The sequence below is a fragment of the Phocoena phocoena genome, chromosome 9 (genome assembly GCF_963924675.1).
Source record: "Phocoena phocoena chromosome 9, mPhoPho1.1, whole genome shotgun sequence".
NCBI lineage: Eukaryota > Metazoa > Chordata > Mammalia > Artiodactyla > Phocoenidae > Phocoena > Phocoena phocoena.
In genome coordinates this window covers 33,554,021-33,572,431 of record NC_089227.1, presented here as the reverse complement: position 1 = coordinate 33,572,431, position 18,411 = coordinate 33,554,021, and positions in this window count along the sequence as shown.

Below are 18,411 nucleotides of genomic sequence, written 5' to 3'. Positions count from 1 at the left end.
GAAGAGGTAAGATGCAGAGAAGGTAACTAACTGTCTTGCTTATGGTCGAACTACTATTAAATGGTAGAACTGAGCTAGAACCTAGTATTCTGGTCCTAAGCTCAGACTTCTTTCACTATAACATACCTCCCTGTATGGGAGGCAATCCATATACTATGTAATTTGTATGCAATTTTAATATTTTCGAGGAAAACTGTAGTGATCTTGAAGTTTCTCAGTCCCTGGTATATTCAGTTCATGGCTTATAAGTTATCCTTTATAAAATAGTAATACATAACAACCAATTGTTTTAAAGGTAGCATCTTTATCACCGTATGTTGAATGAAAGCGTATTTTTCAACTACCAAGTGGAGAGGGTAACCAAGAGTGGTGAGCGATTTGAGATTCTGCTTAGTGAAGCATTTTAAGCAAGATTCTGCTTGATGAGGAATTCTGCTAGGATTTTTCCTAGCAGAAAAATAGGAGTTTAGGCTTTCCTTTGTTTTTGTTTTAAATTTATTTTTACTTATCAAGTGTTTCAAACACAGAGTACAGAATATATTGTCCATGCAAGCATCTATATGCAGAACTAGATTAAATGCATGCTAATATGTTGCTACATATGGTTCAAAGCTCCATTTAGAAAAAATTAAAATGTAATAGAAACAGCCAATGCCCCACTATTCATGTTTCTTCCTTTCTCTAAATGTGATCGCTCTTCTGAATTTGCCATGCATTCCCCCATGCATGTCTTTTATACTTTTACTACCTATGTACACATGTAATCATAAATAATATATCATAATTTTATATATTTAGAGTGTATATGAAGGGCTACATGCTTTATGAATCCTTTTTTGACTTACATTCTTTTCTCTCTCAACATTATGTTTTTGTTTTAGCTTTTAGTTAGAAAGCATTGTCTTTAGGTATATAAATTATATACTTAGGTGTTCAGGCATATGAGAAGTATGAGCATAAGATACGATTATAAATTTTTAAAAAAATATTTAAATAGCAGAGCCCCATAAGGCAAAGTCTATTGTATATCTTAAATTATATATTTTGTACTCTTTAATGCAGGTGGTATACTTCTAAAATAAAAGATGAGAAATTAACATAATAAAATTGGAGTGGAGATGTAGCAGTAACATTATGCAGAGAATCAGCTGTAAAACATCATTAGAGAATCTAGGATAAGGGGGAACCACCAAGAAGTGTAGAAAATTCCAAGTGCTCTCAGATCCCAGTCCTGCTCAGTCCTTAGGCTTATCACCCACTCACTGCCTGTGCCTCTCCGTTTACTCCTGTTCCCACCTGCCTTCATCTTCTGTGCGTACAAAGCCTCTTTATCTTCCCTTGGCACAGTTCTGAGTTTTAGCCCTGGCAGGAGATGCCAGTGGAAGCTCCTTCTCTTCCTTTCTCTTGAAACCTTGCCACCCAATGAAACCTCCTAACAAGTCCCCCCACCTGCCCCAAGAGCTCTCCTGCAAACATCCTCCCTTTAATGACAAATTATTTTACACTTCTTACTTGTTGCCTCATTCATGTTTTTGGTCTGACAAAGCTCCTCAAAACACTTTATTCTTTAGGAATGACCTGCCTTTCTGGGTGATGAGCTTTTCAATACTTACACTGTTGAAATAAAATCTGATGATCAAATAGCAGGCTTCTTTCAATTGTAAGTTTTCTGATCCATGCTTCCAATGAGTTATGATATATTTTCTGGGTCAAGTGGTTCTAATAATTATGCCCAATAAATGTGACTGATATTCACACAAATTGCTCTACCAGTGAATTTATCCAACCCTCTTGGAAATCATGGCATTGATCCAGCACCAGACAAGAAACATAAAGAGAGAAATTTCAATCTATCATTACTACCAGAAGGAAGACATCATGACAATAACAAGACTTCAAAGTAGGTATTCTATTAGATTTTTTTCATAAAGTGCTATGAACAATAAAAAGTATGCTTTTGTATGGAAAATAAAATTGTTTCTATAAATAGCCTATTAAAAACATCAAAAATCTATTGTACTACATATTTCCATTTAAAACTTGCTATAGTATGTAGACAGATGGGAATGGGCTGTCCTATAGTATAATCCTATATAATGTATAATTTTAGATAATCAATTCATAGATATGCTTTGATAGTCTAAAATTTTATTTGTTAGAGTGCTTTAGGGAGACATATTACATTGACCCTACTTGCTCCAGAGATTCTTTCCAAATACCTTATCCAATGTCCCAGAAAGTATTTTTTATATCCCAATCATTAAAATGTTTATTTTTCTTCTAAAGAGAGGAAAAATTGTCAAAGTCACACCTTCACAGTTAATTATAACTGGGCCCTTCCCAAGGTCGTTTCCTGTACGAAGTACTTAGTCACAGGATTATTTCTACTTGAGCACTGTTTAGGCAGGGTTACAGTTTTTCCAAATCGTTTTAAACACTGGAATATTTTGGAAATACAATCTCCCTTATTAATGTAAGAGCCCTGCCCGTAAACTTGAGTTAATTCTGTTGAGTCAGGACTTACTGATAGATTCCTGAATTTACCCAGAGCTTTAAATGTTGTGTTCCAAGTGCCCTTTGCTCCCAAGGAATCAAGGAGTGCATTAATGTAGCTGTCACTGTAATATTTAATAAGGAACCTTGTGTAAGATTTTAGAAACTTTCCATTTGAAGGTGTTTTTTGCTTCTAAATAATACAGACACTATCAATATACAAATGGGGCTGAGAAGGCAGGAAAGCTGGTGGATTGTACTTATTCTGCATTCTCAGCACATAGAAAAATGGAATTTAAGAAGTAGGTAGTCCAGAGAGAAGTAAAGTCTTCCAAGTCCGCTGTTTTTACTATGTGCAACAGTTGAAATTAACTGTCGAATGAGCTATGAATCTAGCTAAGTATAAATATAAAAAAGAACAGCTTATGGTTAACACAAGCATATCTGTTATTATGCCACAAACCACAGGAGGAGCAACAGGAATGAACTGCAGTAACGATGGCAACCGGTCTCGCTACTTTTCACGTTAGTATGTTGTGTAAATACTTTAAGATAGTAAATGTTCATTCAAGGGCTTTCTATATATCACTTCAAGTGCTGACCAACTGTTTTTTTCTGCTATGTCTATAATTATTTGCTTGCATGTCTAGTCCTCCACTAGACAGAAAATGATGTCAGAATACAAAGATTTTCTTTGCTTGTGTTCCATGCCCTGCATAGTACTTTAGACGTGATAGACAAGCAATGAACATTGTTTTCTCAGAAGTAGATACTTCATATATTGTTCTAAGAATAATAGGTCTACTTCTTTTTGACAATGAGAAAAAAAGAATAGGAGGATAAGGAGGAGGAGGAGGAGGAAGAGAATGAAAAATAAGCAGAGGAGACTGATCCTGACAAGACGGTCATAATAAAACAATAAATTCCCATTTAAATTTATTTGGATCATTTCTCACTCATATGGTGCTTGACTTAGCACAAATTAGTGTTTCTTGAATGCTAATTAATAGTTTGGTTGATAACTGTAACCATATGAAGTCATGGTCATGTTCTAGGTAATCTTAGAAGGATTTCCAAAAACCTTTGCAAAGATCACAAAGTTAGACACAAAAGCTTTTCAAACCTTCTTCATGTTTTAAACTTAATGTGCAGAAGAAATCAATCAAGATGGCAGAGTAGGAGGACATGGAACTCACCTCTCCCCATGAACACATCAAAAAAGCATCTACATGTGGAACAATCCTCACTGAAAACGAACGCAGAAAGACTTCTGCACAACCAAAACTGTAAGAAAGATACACACAGAATCAGGTAGGAAGGGAAGAGAAGTGATCAGGTCAGGACCTGTGCCCCTGGAAGGAGGCTCAGAGGAAAAGGGAGGTTACATGGGCAGAGATCCTCCCTGGGGGGTGAGCTGTTTGAGCCACTTATTGAGTGCCCCGGCCCTGGGGTCCTATACAGGGAAGATGAGCCCCCTATGCTGGTTGGCTGGGACTAACAGGAGGGTTATCAGAAGGCTGGGCTTTGCTTGTGAGGAGCATGTGCATGCTGTCTTACTCCTGAGGTAGGACGGAGAGGGCAGATTGAAGACAGCGCCAGTGGCTGCTTGGTTTCCAGTGACTGCCCTGGCACATGCCCGAGCCTGAGCAGAATGAACAGTCAAGCCCCATCACTCCATGTCCCAGCCCTGCACTGTACCTAGGCTGCCAACACCAGAGAGAGAGCTCAGCTGTGGGATGCAGAGGCGACTTGGACCCAGAACAGTGTTTGGGTGGGGTGGGGGTGGCAACTGCTGGCACATACTTAAGCAGTGCATCAGAAGCAGCCTGGAATTCTGATGGTGGCTGGTCCACCATAACCCACACCCTGATAAATACTGAGACCATGTGGGCCCCACCTGCACTGTGATGACACTTCACAACAGGGCAGGGACGGTGGAGATTGGAAGGAGTGATCAGCTGTGTGGAATAAAGGGGACTCAGATGTGAGGCTGAGTCTAAACCAGGTGAAGGCAACAATTGCTCATGCCTACACAGGTGGCACATGGCAGGCAGCTTGGACCACTACAGCTGACACACCATAGCCCATGCCCCATCATGAGAGCACTTGCATGGGCCCCTCTGCTTCAGCACTGCTCCCCTCTGAGCCAAGAGTCCCAGTACTTAGAGAGGAGATAGCACATACTTAAAGGGAACAGAGCTAGCTCAGACCAGACCCTCAGGGCTTCTGCTCCAGCAACTTGGGATCTGCCCTGTCCCCAATAGGATGGTTACAGCCACTGAGCAGAGAGGAAGCCCTGCCTCAAAATCAGTTCCAACTCTAGCCACTGTATCTCCAGCCCCACTGCCTACCAAGGTGATGGGTGCAGGCATAATCTGAGGAAAGACATGACTTGCATCCACATCAAATCTAGCTTTCCAACCAAAGAGACTGGGCACAAGCAGTCTCTATAGGGACACACCTACATAAGAACACCCTTTCAAATCTGCAATGGGTAACCGTTTAACCTAAATTCATAGAGATAGAGAAAGTTAAGCAAAATGAAAAGGCAGAGGGACTGGTCTACAGATTTCAGACTCACCAACCCCCATAGTTGCCTTAGGCACTTCCTTTAAAAAAAAAAAAAAAAAAGACCCAATCAGAAATGAAGAATTCAGTAACTAAAATAAAAAAAGTACTAGCAGGAATGAATAGCAGACTAAGTGATACAAAAGAACGCATAAGTGATCTGGAATAATGGAAATCACCAATCAGAAGAGCAAAAAGAAAAAAATTTAAATGAAAACAGTTTAAGAGATTTTTCGGATAACATCAAGCAAAGCAATATTTGCATTATAGGGGTCCCAGAAGAAGAGAGAAAATTGATGATTGAAAATGTATTTGATGAAATTATGGCTGAAAACTTCTAAAACTTGAAGAAGGAAACAGATATCCAGGTACAGGAAGCACAGAGGGTCCTAAATAAGATGAACCTAAACAGACCCATGCCAAGATAAATCATAATTAAAATGACAAAAGTTAAAGATAAAGAGAGAATTCTAAAGGTATCAAGAGAAAAACACAGAGTCATATAAAAGGGAACCCCCATAAGGATATCAGCTGATTTTTCTGCAGAATATTTGCAGGCCAGAAGGGAATGTCATGATATATTCAAAGTACTGAAAGGGAAAAAACCTGCTAGTCAGGATAATCTACACAGCAAGACTATCATTTAGAATAGAAGGAGAGAGAAATAATTTCTCAGACAAGCAAAAACTAAAAGAGTTCATCAATACTTTTATGAATTCATCAATTCTTTTAGGGTAAACCTACCCTAAAAGAAATGTTTAAAGATCTTCTCTAAGTGGAAAAGAAGTAAGAATCTATAAGAAAGGGAAAATCCCACTAGGAAAGGCAAGTATAGAGTAAGGCCTGAGGATCAACCATTTAAATAAGCTAATACGAAGATTAAAAGACAAAAAATTGTAAAAGTAACTATAAGTATAACAAACAGTTAAGGGATAAGCATGAAGATGTACAATATGACATCAAAAACACAAGACATGGGAGAGCAGAATAAACAATGTAGATCTTTTAGCATATGTTTGAACTTAACTGACTACCAGTATAAAACAAGTAGATATTGTTATAGGTCAACACATATGAATCTCATGGTAACCAGTAATCAAAAACCTACAACAGATACACAACAACTAAAAAGAAATGAACACAAGCATACCACTAAAGAAAATCATCCAACCACAAGGGAAGAAACAAGAAAAAATAACAGAGAAGAACTACAAAAACAACGCGAAAACATGCAATAAAATGGTGTAAGTACATACCTATCAATAGTTAATTTAGATGTCAGTGAAATAAATTGTCCAATCAGAAGACATAGGGTGGCTGATTGGATAAAAAACATGACAAGACCCATCTATATACTGCCTACAAGAGACTCACTCCAGAGCTAAAGACACACATAGACTGAAAGTGAGATGATGGGAAAAGATATTTCATTCAAATGGAAACAACAAGAAAACAGGAGTGGAAATATTCATACAGACAAAATGGATATTAACATAAAGGCTATAACAAAAGACAAAGAAGGGCATTATATAATGGTTAAGGGACCAATACAAGGAGGGAATATTACACTCATTAACATGTATGCACCTAATACAGGAGCACCTAAATATATAAAGCAAATATTAACAGAAATAAAGGGAGAAATTGACAATAATAGTAAAGAATTTTAACACCCCACTTACATCAATGAGAGAGAAAATCAAAAAGGCAACAGTGGTCTCAAATGCCACAATAGACCAGTTGGACTTAATGGATATCTATAGGACATTCCATCCAAAATCAGCAGAATACACATTATTTTCAAATGCACATGGAAAGTGCTCCAGGATAGATCATATGCTAGAACACAAAACAAGTCTTAGAAAATTTAAGAAAATAGAAATTATATCAAGCATTTGTTTCCCAATCACAACAGTATGAAACTAAAAATCACGAAGGCTAAACAACATGCTACTAAAAAAAAAAAAAAAGGGTCAGTGAAGAAATCAAAGAAAAATCAGAAAATACCTTAAGAAAAATGAAAATGAAAACATAACTTTCCAAAATTTATGGGATTCAGGAAAAGCACATCTAAGAGGGAAATTTATAGCAATACAAACCTTCCTCAAGAAAGAAGAAAAATCTCACATAAACAATCTAACCTACCACCTAAAGGAATTACAAAAAGAAGAACTAACAAAGCCCAAAGTCAGCAGAAGGAAGGAAATGATAAAGATCAGAGTAGAAATAAATAAAATAGAGACCAAAAAACAATGGAAAATATCAATGAAATCAAGAGCCGGTTTTTTAAAAGAAAAACAAAATTGATACATCTTTAGCCAGGTTCATCCAGAAGAAAAGTGAGAAGACCCAAGTAAACAAAATTAGAACAAAAAAGGAGAAGTTACAACCAATATCACAGAGATACAAGAGATCATAAGAGACTGTTACAAACAGTTACATGCCAACAAATGGGACAACCTCAAAGAAAAGGACAGATTTCTAGAAACATACAACCTGCCAAGACTGAATCAAGAAGAAATAGAAAATTTGAACAGACAGATCATTAGTACTGAAATTAAATTTGTAATTAAAAAACTCCCAGCAAACAAAAGTCCAGGACCGAATGGCTTCACAGGGGAATTCTGCCAAACATATAAAGAATAGCTAATACCAATTCTTGTTAAATTACTGCAAAAAACTGAAGGGGATAGGACACTCCCAAATTCATTCTCGAAGGCCACCATTACCCTGATACCAAACCCAGACAAAGATCACACACACAAAAAAATTACAGGCCAATATCTTTGATGAATATAGATGCGAAAATCCTTTACAAAATATTAGTAATCTGTATCTAATAATGTATAGAAAGGATCATATATCATGATTAAGTGGGATTTATTCCAGGGTTGCAAGGATGGTTCAATATTCACAAATAATCAATGTGATACAACACATTAACAAAAGGAAGGATAAAAATCACACAGTCATCTCTTTAGTCACAGAAAAAGCATTTGACAAAATTCAACATCCATGAAAAGATGCTTAACATCACTAATTATTAGAGAAATGCAAATCAAAACAACGATATCAACTCACACCTTTCAGGATGACTATCATCAAAATGTCTACAAATATCAAATGCTGGAGAGGGTGTGGAGAAAAGGGAACACTTGTACACTGTTGGTAGGAATGTAAATTGATACAGCCACTATGGAGAACAGTATGGAGCTTCCTCAAGAAACTAAAAATAGAACTACCATAGGATCCAGCAATCCCACTCCTGGGGATATATCTGAAAGAAAAAAAATGAAAACACTAATTCAAAAAGGTATGTGCACTCCAATGTTCATAGCAGCACTACTTACAATGGCCAAGATATGGAAGCAATCCAAATGTCTATCAACAAACAAATGGATAAAGAAGATGTGGCATATATATGCAATGGAATATTACTCAGCCATAAAAAGAATGAAATTCTGCCATTTGCAACAATGTGGATGGACTTATAGAGTATTATTCTTAGTGAAATATGTCAGACAGAGAAAAACAAATACTGTATGTTATCACTTAACGTGGACTCTAAGAAATAAAACAAATGAATGCATATAGCAAAACAGAAACAGACTCACAGATATATAAAACAAACTAGTGTATGCTGGTGGGGAGAAGGAAGGTGGGATGGGCAAGATAGGGGTATGGGATTAAGAGATACAAACTACTATGTATGAAATAGATAAGCAACAAGGATATATTGTATAACACAGGGAATTATAGCCATTATTTTGTAATAATTTTAAATGGATTATAATCTATACAAATACAGAATCACTACACTGTACACCTGAAACTAATATAATATTGTAAATCAACTATAATTCAATTAATTAGTTAATTAAATGTGCAAATGATTATGCCTAACACTGGTCTTTATAAACCAAAATAACCACTTTGACAAATACCCTTCCCATAAACTGCTCAGTAAAGTCACAAATTTTTTTGACCATTGTATCTTTTTGACTGAACTGAGTTAATAGTTGGTGTGCTTTGTAGTCAGAGAAACTGATAATTAAGTAATACACTTACAGATAATCATTTCAAAGATTACCCACATCAAAGTGGCATGAGTTTTATCAGGTCTGGTCCTCAGCCAAAACTGTAATTAGCAAGGTTTGCATTCATTATCTCTCCCTATCACCTTCTGCACTGGTACTTACTTTAAGTTTTGCCCTTTTCTCAAGACAGTCTGTCCCCAAGTCAGTGACACATTTCTGGTATTCTGCATGTCTCCCTTCACCTATAAAAATATCCCATGTCCTTCGCTAACAAAGGTTTAACTATTGTGATTATTTGAGCTATGGCGCAAAATGCCTGATAATGATTGAAAGTGATATCCTTCCCAGTTGTCACTTTTATTTTTAGCACTGTCTTTCAGTGTTTTATACCTGGGGTGACCAACTGTTTCAGTTTGCCTGGGACTTTCCTGGTTTCAGCAATGGAAATTCCAAGTCTCAGGAAACCCCTCAGTTCCAAGCTTATTTACCCTAATTGCCCTGAAAGGACTGGAAAAAATGACAGCTGGGGAAGACTTTTTAGCCTTCTCTCTCAAATGCAGTTCCCAGTTGCAGATTTTTCTGCTGCTTCTCTCAGATCTCTCTTCAGTATGATGTACTTGACCCCCTCAGGATATCTTCTCTTTCCTCCCCACCACACTCTTCAAGACAGATTTCCCAGATTTGCTCCTCATGCTTTCTGGGTGATCTAAGCCTTCAGTTTGCTCAGTAAAAGACATTCACCTTCCTAGGCATCTCAGTGTTCACAAAAGAAGGGTCCAGATACATGTCATAATCCTTACCCACAACACTCTGCTCTTTGTCTTCACGTTGCCCACCTGTAGAGAGAGCATTCTTTATCTAAAGCACTCAGATCCTATAATAACAACAAAGAAAACCCAAGGGAAACCATCTATGAGTATGTTTATCTACACCAATATTTTTCATTAGTTCTAATAAGCAGAATTTGATGATATGTCTTGCCTGAAGTAAAAGGACAATGTAGTGAAAAGGTTCCAGCTGTCTAGGTTTGCCATCTCAATATAATTCTATTCATTCTATGGCTCTGGAACATCCATCATTTCTCAAGCATCTATGATTTGCCTGTGATAGAGAAGCAAGGAAGCAATATTTTTTAAAGGCTCATTGTGGGATTGTTTAAAATGCATTCAAACAAAGTAGATGATTTCACTAAATTAAAAAAATTTGACCATGTCATTTCTGTTATGGATTTATGGCTGGATTGTGTCCCCCCAAATTCATATGTTGAACTCCTAACCCTCAATGCTTAAGAATGTGATTAGATTTGGTGACAGGGTCTTTCAAAAGGTTATTAAGTTAAAATGAAGTCACTAGGGTAAGCCTTAATCAAATATGAGAAGAGATTAGGACATAGACACATGTACCAAGATAAAACCGCATAAAGACACAGAGAAGGTAACCATCTACAAGCCAGGAGACAGGCCTAGAACAGATCCTTCCCTCATGGCCCTCAGAAGAAACCAACCCTGCCAAAGCTTTGATCTTGGACTTCTAGCCGCCAGAACTGGGAGAAAATAAATTTTTGTTGTTTAAGCCACCCATTCTATGGTACTTTGTTATGGCGGCACTAGCAAACTAATAAAATTGTCTGGTGGATAAATACAGAAATACTAAGTGATCAAAATGAACTCTCATTAAATACAGATTTAGAACCTTGCTCAAGGCAAGAACCCAGGGCGTATGGATTAATTACTTGTATGGGTTTGTAGTTCTCACATCAGTACTTGGACTGTTATCCCTAGGCACACAGTAAACTCAGCAATCCAAATGGAAATAAATAGAAAGGTTCTCTTAAGAGTATGGATTTTTTTCTTCCAAACTATCAGTGAAACCTCTTGAAAATAGCTTTAGGAATGTAACATCAAGCGCTGTCTCATCTTCTCATGGATAACCTGGATCAATCATCTTTTATTTCACCACAACCCACAGCATTCCACTCCACCTGAAAAACAACAGTATGACAGTCTTTCCTGAAGAGCATTTCTCCACTCAGAGTAAATCATAAGTATAACTGAACACATATTAAACACATATTATACAGGAACTATGTATTAAGAAAGAAAATGTTTATAGGTTCTTAAAAATGGACAGAATGAATTGTATAATATGAGCTTTATCTTAATAAATTTGCTCTGTATATAGAACAAGCAAAAAAATACACCACCTTTGTCAGCGTACCCCTTTTGTATCATTTTGTCCTATTTTTCACTGATGTCTTAGAATCATCTAATTTACTTTGCTGTTCTACTTTCCCCTTGGGCAGCATTTAGAGGTTATTACTGATTCAAAAGTGGAGATAAAGGTCTCCAATGAAAAGTCAGATGGCTGAGAAAGATAGAAATACCCCTGACCTTGGACTTCCTTTCATAATTTCATTCAGAGAATGTTCAAAGGATTGTGCCGTGATGTTTTTCACAAGCAGGTGATACCTGCCACTCAATCTTTACAATTTTCTCAATCAGGCACTCTGGGAACTCCTCCTCTATCCCTCTCTCCCAGTCAGCTTCTTTCTGGCAGCAGTTGAGGTGCATTGACTAGGTTACAGGTCCTGCTTGAGACTGAACCATTAGGAGTAATAGGAGATCTACCGCTGGACCTCCTGGGTCAGGTGAACTCACAGTCTTGATGGGGTTTTAGATGGCTCTGTCATGTCATCAGCAATTTATAAATTGGTATGTAAAGGGTAGATTGCCGGTGAGGTTTCACTTACTTAGCGTTTGATTTAGTGCAGAAGTTTACAGAAGCAGGCCCACTGCCCAGTCTCGTGAGAAGGACTCAGATAACTAGATTCTTGAATTACACTTGAGGGAAAAAGTTTTCCTGGTATAGGAAAAATAGTTCTGAGGTTATCTCACATCACATTTTTAATGGAAAATTGTTGTTGACGTCCCCAACACCAACCTCCTCCCAATTCCAGGAACAGATCTCAATTTCACCTGGTGACCAGTGACTCCCAAACCCAGTGGTTTGAATGAGGGGGGAGGTTGTCAAGGAAGGAGCTTAGCTTGTGACCCACGTCTGACCAGTCAAAGGATTGCTGGTTACAGCCCTTAGTGACTGGCTGAGGGAGAAGCACAAAACCTAAACTGGTCTAATCAGAGGCACTCTTCTTCTGGGGTTATAGGGAAATACTCAGTATTGCCCTACCTATCAATCAAAGTTTACTCAGAAAAGCAGGACCATCAGCAATGATATACAGTAAGGATTTATTGCAGTGATTTGACCTGACACATATGTGAGAGCTGGTCAAAGTCTTGGCCTGCCGCTTTCTTCTGTCTCTGGTGTGGAGCCAGAAGTCATAGGTCAGGCTGAGGGAAAGAAAAGATGAACACCTGACTGAGGAAGAGCAGGGACAACTGGAATCTGCCTTTGTCAGTTACTCGCACCCTTGTAGGTCCCTCCCTGTCTCCAAGCCTGCAACCTTGCTGCTGTGGATAACCCTCAGGACAAGTGGTGCTCTGGCTGCAGATGCCCCAACAAGCTGAGTCAGAAGCTGCTATGGAGCCTAACCTACATCCACCTTCCAAGAGTCACAATGGCTATTGCTCCACAGTGACCTTCCAAATCTTCCACAGATTTCTCTTGTAGCTAACCCTACCCAGAAATATTCAGTGAAGAGAATTCTGGGAAACATAGTTTAGTTTAGCCAAGTCGACACATTACAAAGCCACCACAGCCTGAAACTGGAACATGGAGAAATATGAGGTGGGAGCTGCTGCAGCCATCTTGCCCCAGAGAGAGCCCAGAGCTGCTGGGCTGCTTTGTGGAGCCCAAGGATTAAACTAATATAATCAAAGTCAGAGAAGAGTGAAAAACAAATGAGCAACTTGATCACACCCTTCAAGCCCTGCATCCTGGAATGCCTGAAACTACCCCTGGAGTTTTCAGTTGTGAGAGACAATAAATTCTTTGTGCTTAAGCCAGTTTGAAATAGGTTTTCTGACACTAGCTCCTGAAAGACTGCTACATGACAATCTTAACGTAGGGCTGCTGTGTTTGCTCTTGCTGAAGTTTCTTAAGAGTTTTAAGGAACAGTCTTTAGTAGCATTAAATCCATCCTGGAGGAAACCAAGCAACAGTTAAAATGTATCTTATTATTAATCAGATAAGGAGAATCAATGAAAGATATTTTCCATTTTTAAAAAGACCAGCAATAAGAGAGAAAGTTTCCATTGTTCCTTTCATTAGACCACAATCAAATTTTTTCCTATCTCTCCTTCACACTTTCCTTGCTTTCCACCATGATGTAAGGGGACTGAGTGAGCACTGAGTACATATTTTCTGGAGTAAAAGAGTATATTTTCCTCTTATAATGGATTTTTCTACTATACTAAGAAAGAGTGTGGTAGATAATTCTATTATGCCATATAACATAATAAGTGTAAGGTCAACATTATACCAAACTTGTCAACCCCAAATTCTGCTTAAATGACTGACTTTGGTAGAACCAGTTTAAGTAAAATGAGTAATATCATCATGGCTAAGTTTGATTTTCAACTACTAATCATATTTATATAAATACGTTAAATGTCTCAGCACATTCCAAGGGTTTAAGTGTCAACTTATATATTAGGAACATTTAAAATCTGCTTCTAAGCCCAAAAGGAGAGTCTCAAATGTATCTAAGAAAGAAAAAGTAAGTCATAGATCCTCCTAGTCACCCAAAGAAGAACAATTAAAAAGAAAATTTTCACAGAGGATGAGATATGATACGTTAATGTCAAAGTGAGGTTGCTCAGCTCATCACCCCTGTCAGAGTCACCATCCCTTTAAATGTGGAATTCCTCATTGGAAAGAGAACATCTGTCTACCTTATTAACAAGTGCCTGTGATCACTCTGTAATTCTACAAAGGTGAGGCATAGAGAGAGTTGTACTGACCACATTAGGAACATTTTTTTTGTTTCCAATGGGGAAAAATTAATTTAACAAGACATAAGTGATGGGCCAGTAAAAACAAGGCTTTCTCCAAAAATATTTTATAGAAACAGTGCATATATTTTGCAAAATCATCTTAACACACATTAAATGTCTCAAATTATTAACCTATTTTTATTCAAATGTGTTTACATTTTAAACGATATGTAGAGATGTTAATTATTTTAATTAGTTTTATAATAAAAATTATTCTTCAAGCGTTTAGGAAGTCATTATGAAAAAGTTCACTTTATATATATAAATGGAGCCATTATATAATCTGATTTGCAGGGGGTTTTTTGTTTTACAATTTAAAAACTATTTTTTTGATGGAATGACATAAAAATTTGTTACCTAGAAGTAAGGTTTTCTGGTTTAGCAAAGATTCCTTTATTCTTATAGAGATGAAGGAAATTAATGCTGTGGTACTCAAAGTATAGTCCCTGGACCAGCAGCATCTATATTACCTGAGAACTTATCAGAAATGCAAATTCTCAGGCACCACCTTAGACCTGCTGAATCAGAATTCTGGGGTGGAGCCCAGAAGTCTGTGTTCCAACAAGCCCTCTAGATGATTCTGCTGCTGCTAAAGTTGAAGAACCTCTGTAGTAGAGGTTGCTTGGTCTAAGGCCTTTGCAATGAGACTGGAGCATGTTTGACAATGTGCTTTGGGTAGCTCCTAGTAAAACCATTGCTGACCTTCTAACTCAGTCCTCATACTCATATTCGAGTTTGTTTTGAAGAGCTGGCGGTTTTCAACTATTCAAAATTGTGCATATCGCATAACCAGTTTCAGTAGGCTACATGAGTAATAAATGAGATAGTATCTGTAAAGTGACTAGTGTGCTTATGTGTGCATGCTATGCGTGCTATGCCTCACACAGAGGGGACCTTATTTTAATGTAAATAATTGATATTCAAACTATTAGTCTTAGTTCACATTCTTTTCCCTCACAGCAAAATAAATATACAAACCCCACAAAATATCCTACTCATTATACATTCATAGACATTTAAGCCTAAGAGGAATTTCAAGATTACCCAGTTCAAGCCCCTCGTTTTACAGATGAAAAAACTGAAGCCCAGGGAGGCTGAATGACAGGTCAAAAGTCTCTTAGGAAGGAATGGGCAAAGATTAGAAGCCGCAGCTTCAACTCCTGGACTAGTATCTTACAGAAGAAGCCATTCAGGTTGTACTCACCACTACAACAGCAGTGTTTACTCTGGAATTTTCTCCTTTGCCCTTACTAATTATTATCCAGTACTAATCTCTCCTTCTGCACTCCCTCATGTATAAACTATTATTCAGAATCGCAAAGCTATTAGATTTAAAGCTTTCTGGCCTACATAAGCCTAGATATACATAAAAACAAAAGGTAAAATATGCATGCAAAAGCCACAAATTTCCATAACATTTAGTGAAATAATAAAATATTGTAGTGTATACATAGTCACTTTTTATTTTGTATTGTGGACTAGTAAATAAGCATGCAAGAAACCAACTTTCAACAATTACGTTATTTTGAAGAATGTCTTTGGGTTGACCCCACCTCTTTAGAACTTTGGAACTCACTAAATTATACAGCAGCACATGAAGGAAACTTCATACAGAAGAGGGGGGAAGAAGTATGTACATATAAAAAGAAAAAAAATCTATTTTAATTAGAAAAGCCTTCAGAGACATACTTTTTATTATTCTCCTTTTCCTTTATAGTGCCTTAAATATTCCTTGGACATTAAAAAATTATGGAAAATATAATTTACAGTAGCACAGTATGAAAATTCATTCTGAAACTTCTAATTATGTATAGCATTGTATGATTTTGAATGTATTTTCTTTATTGTATTTCCTCTTTCTTTCTTTTTTTGTTTATTTATTTTTGGCTGGGTGCACGTGGGCTTTCTCTAGTTGCAGCGACCGGGGGCTACTCTTTGTTGCAGTGTGCGGGCTTCTCATTGTGGTGGCTTCTCTTGTTGCAGAGCATGGGCTCTAGCCACGCAGACTTCATTAGTTGTGGCTCGCGGGCTCTAGAGCGCAGGCTTAGTAGTTGTGGCACACGGGCTTAGTTGCTCCGCGGCATGTGGGATCTTCCCGGACCAGGGCTCGAACTCGTGTCCCCTGCCTTGGCAGGGGGATTCTCAGCCACTGCACCACCAGGGAAGCCCCTGTATTTTCACATAACATATTCAAAGCTATTTAGTAGCAGCAAAATTTCTTAGACCAACACCATCCATTAATGTAATGCATTCTGTTCCTTCCAGAGACCTGGTCATCCCCAAGTTCAAAACTTAATATGGTATTTTCTACATTACAGGACATGAAGGTGCGCTGTATTCATGACTGGCATGAACAGTTAATGAGTCACTATTGCTTGCACCTCATTAATTGGCTTTCATATTAAGGCTTTAACAGAAGGAAGTGGAGGCTCTGTGGCTTACATAGAAAAATTACTACACTGCAAGCTGAGCACTGAACAAAAATCTCATCCTAATGCATCATTAGGGGAAGAGCCTGAAGAACTGAAAGAACCACCTATGCTTTTTCCAGTTTCGAAATGTTTAAAGAAGTTTTATATTAATGGCTTTTGATGCTTTTAATGATGTCAAGGATGGGATTTAAGTGCCTTATTAATTCCCTTGATTTGCCACCAAATCTTAAAAGGCAATTCGTGATTACTGAGCTAATCTTTTCTGATTATGAAAATCCATTATAGGAAGAAAAATATAAAATTCAGAAAAGTGGAAATGATTTATAAAAATGTTAGAATATATTTAAAAGAACAGAATGTTTGGACATGGGTTTAAAATTCCTCTGAAAGGATTTGTTACAAGATTATAAAATATCTTTGTGTATATTAATATTTAAACTGTTGTTTCATCCTTAAATTACAGAGATCATGCTGTTCATTTTTTTAAACTCTTCTTAAACTTCCCAACCACAATCACAACAGATGATGTGATAAACCTGAAGTGATTTATAAAATCTTACTGCCCTAAGCAGCTAGCAAAATCTCTGTCATCTCAGATCTCAGAGCCTGGAAAAACCCAGTTATTAATTCTTGATTATCCTTTCCCGAAATTCTCTGGTTTGCTGATGTGCTAATAAGATTCCAAGAATGTTCTAAAAAAAGAAAAATCACTACTAGAAACGATTGTGTTCTGAAGTTACAAATTGTTTTTTTTCTTCTCCCTGAATTCATTTTCAACTAAAATAAATTCTGTCCTTGAATGTGTGTACATAACTCCTTGGGCAGGCTATATTCTCTTATCATCAAATATAAATATTAAAAGCCTTAAAGATCTTAAACCCTAATTCAAATTACCTTTGCCAGCATACCAAATACCCCAGGGTGGGTGTATTAAAAGCTCTAAAAAGATTCTGCTTTTACTTTTTAGCCAAATGGACATGTTTTATTCAGGATCCCTAAATAAAATCCTTATTCAGCTCATCCACATTACCTTTGAGGATATGTCTTTCCTTCCTTCACTCCTTCACCCTTTCCAGCCCTTCATCCTGGCTCCCTGCATCTCCTGGGCTCTCCTCCTGCCTGAGGGCTTCAGTGCATTGAGGAACTGCCTCTTCCAACCTCCCCAGACCAGAAGCAGTGTCTAATCTTCCGTCAGGCTCATCCTTTCTTTACCAGGGAAAACTTATCTGATCTCCCTGATCTATATGATGTCCCCCAATATCTATATCTCTTAGCTTCCCAGCCTTTCCATTGCAGCAGGTATTGCAGACGCCATTTTAGATTTAACTGTGTATTTTTTTTATTATTGTCTCTATCACTTCAGCAGAGTTGAAGTCAACGATCATGCTGTTTTTTCCCCATTATTAACCTCAAACATCTATGTCTCTGCCACAGAGTAGGTACACACACTCCATCTGTCAACTGAATGCCAATAAATGAATGACTGTCTAAAACACATAAACACTGGCACGCGGCAGAGGATTGAACGTAGGAGTAAGCACGGACCATCTCTTTATCAACTCTCCAACAGGTAGCATTTATACTGGTCCAAATTTCTATATCATCTTTGTCTTCCAAAAGCTTTAGAAAACACTCTGGTGCACACAAACAAACACACACACACGTGTTTACATGAACACATGAGCGTGTACACACACAGTTATCAGTGGTTTTAGTGGTTAAGACTACTGCACTCAGCAGCGATAAATCAGGTTTTTAAAAAATAACCCTTGTTTTTAAAAATCTTTGAGAGTTAAAGAGCTACTCTGCACTATGATCCTGAAGAAAAAGTCCAAAACTTAGGCAGGATTAGCTAGGTCTCAAGATGCTGGAGGAAGGTGGTGAAAACTCCAGCTAGTGGGTACAGACAACAGATTTCTGATAAATCAT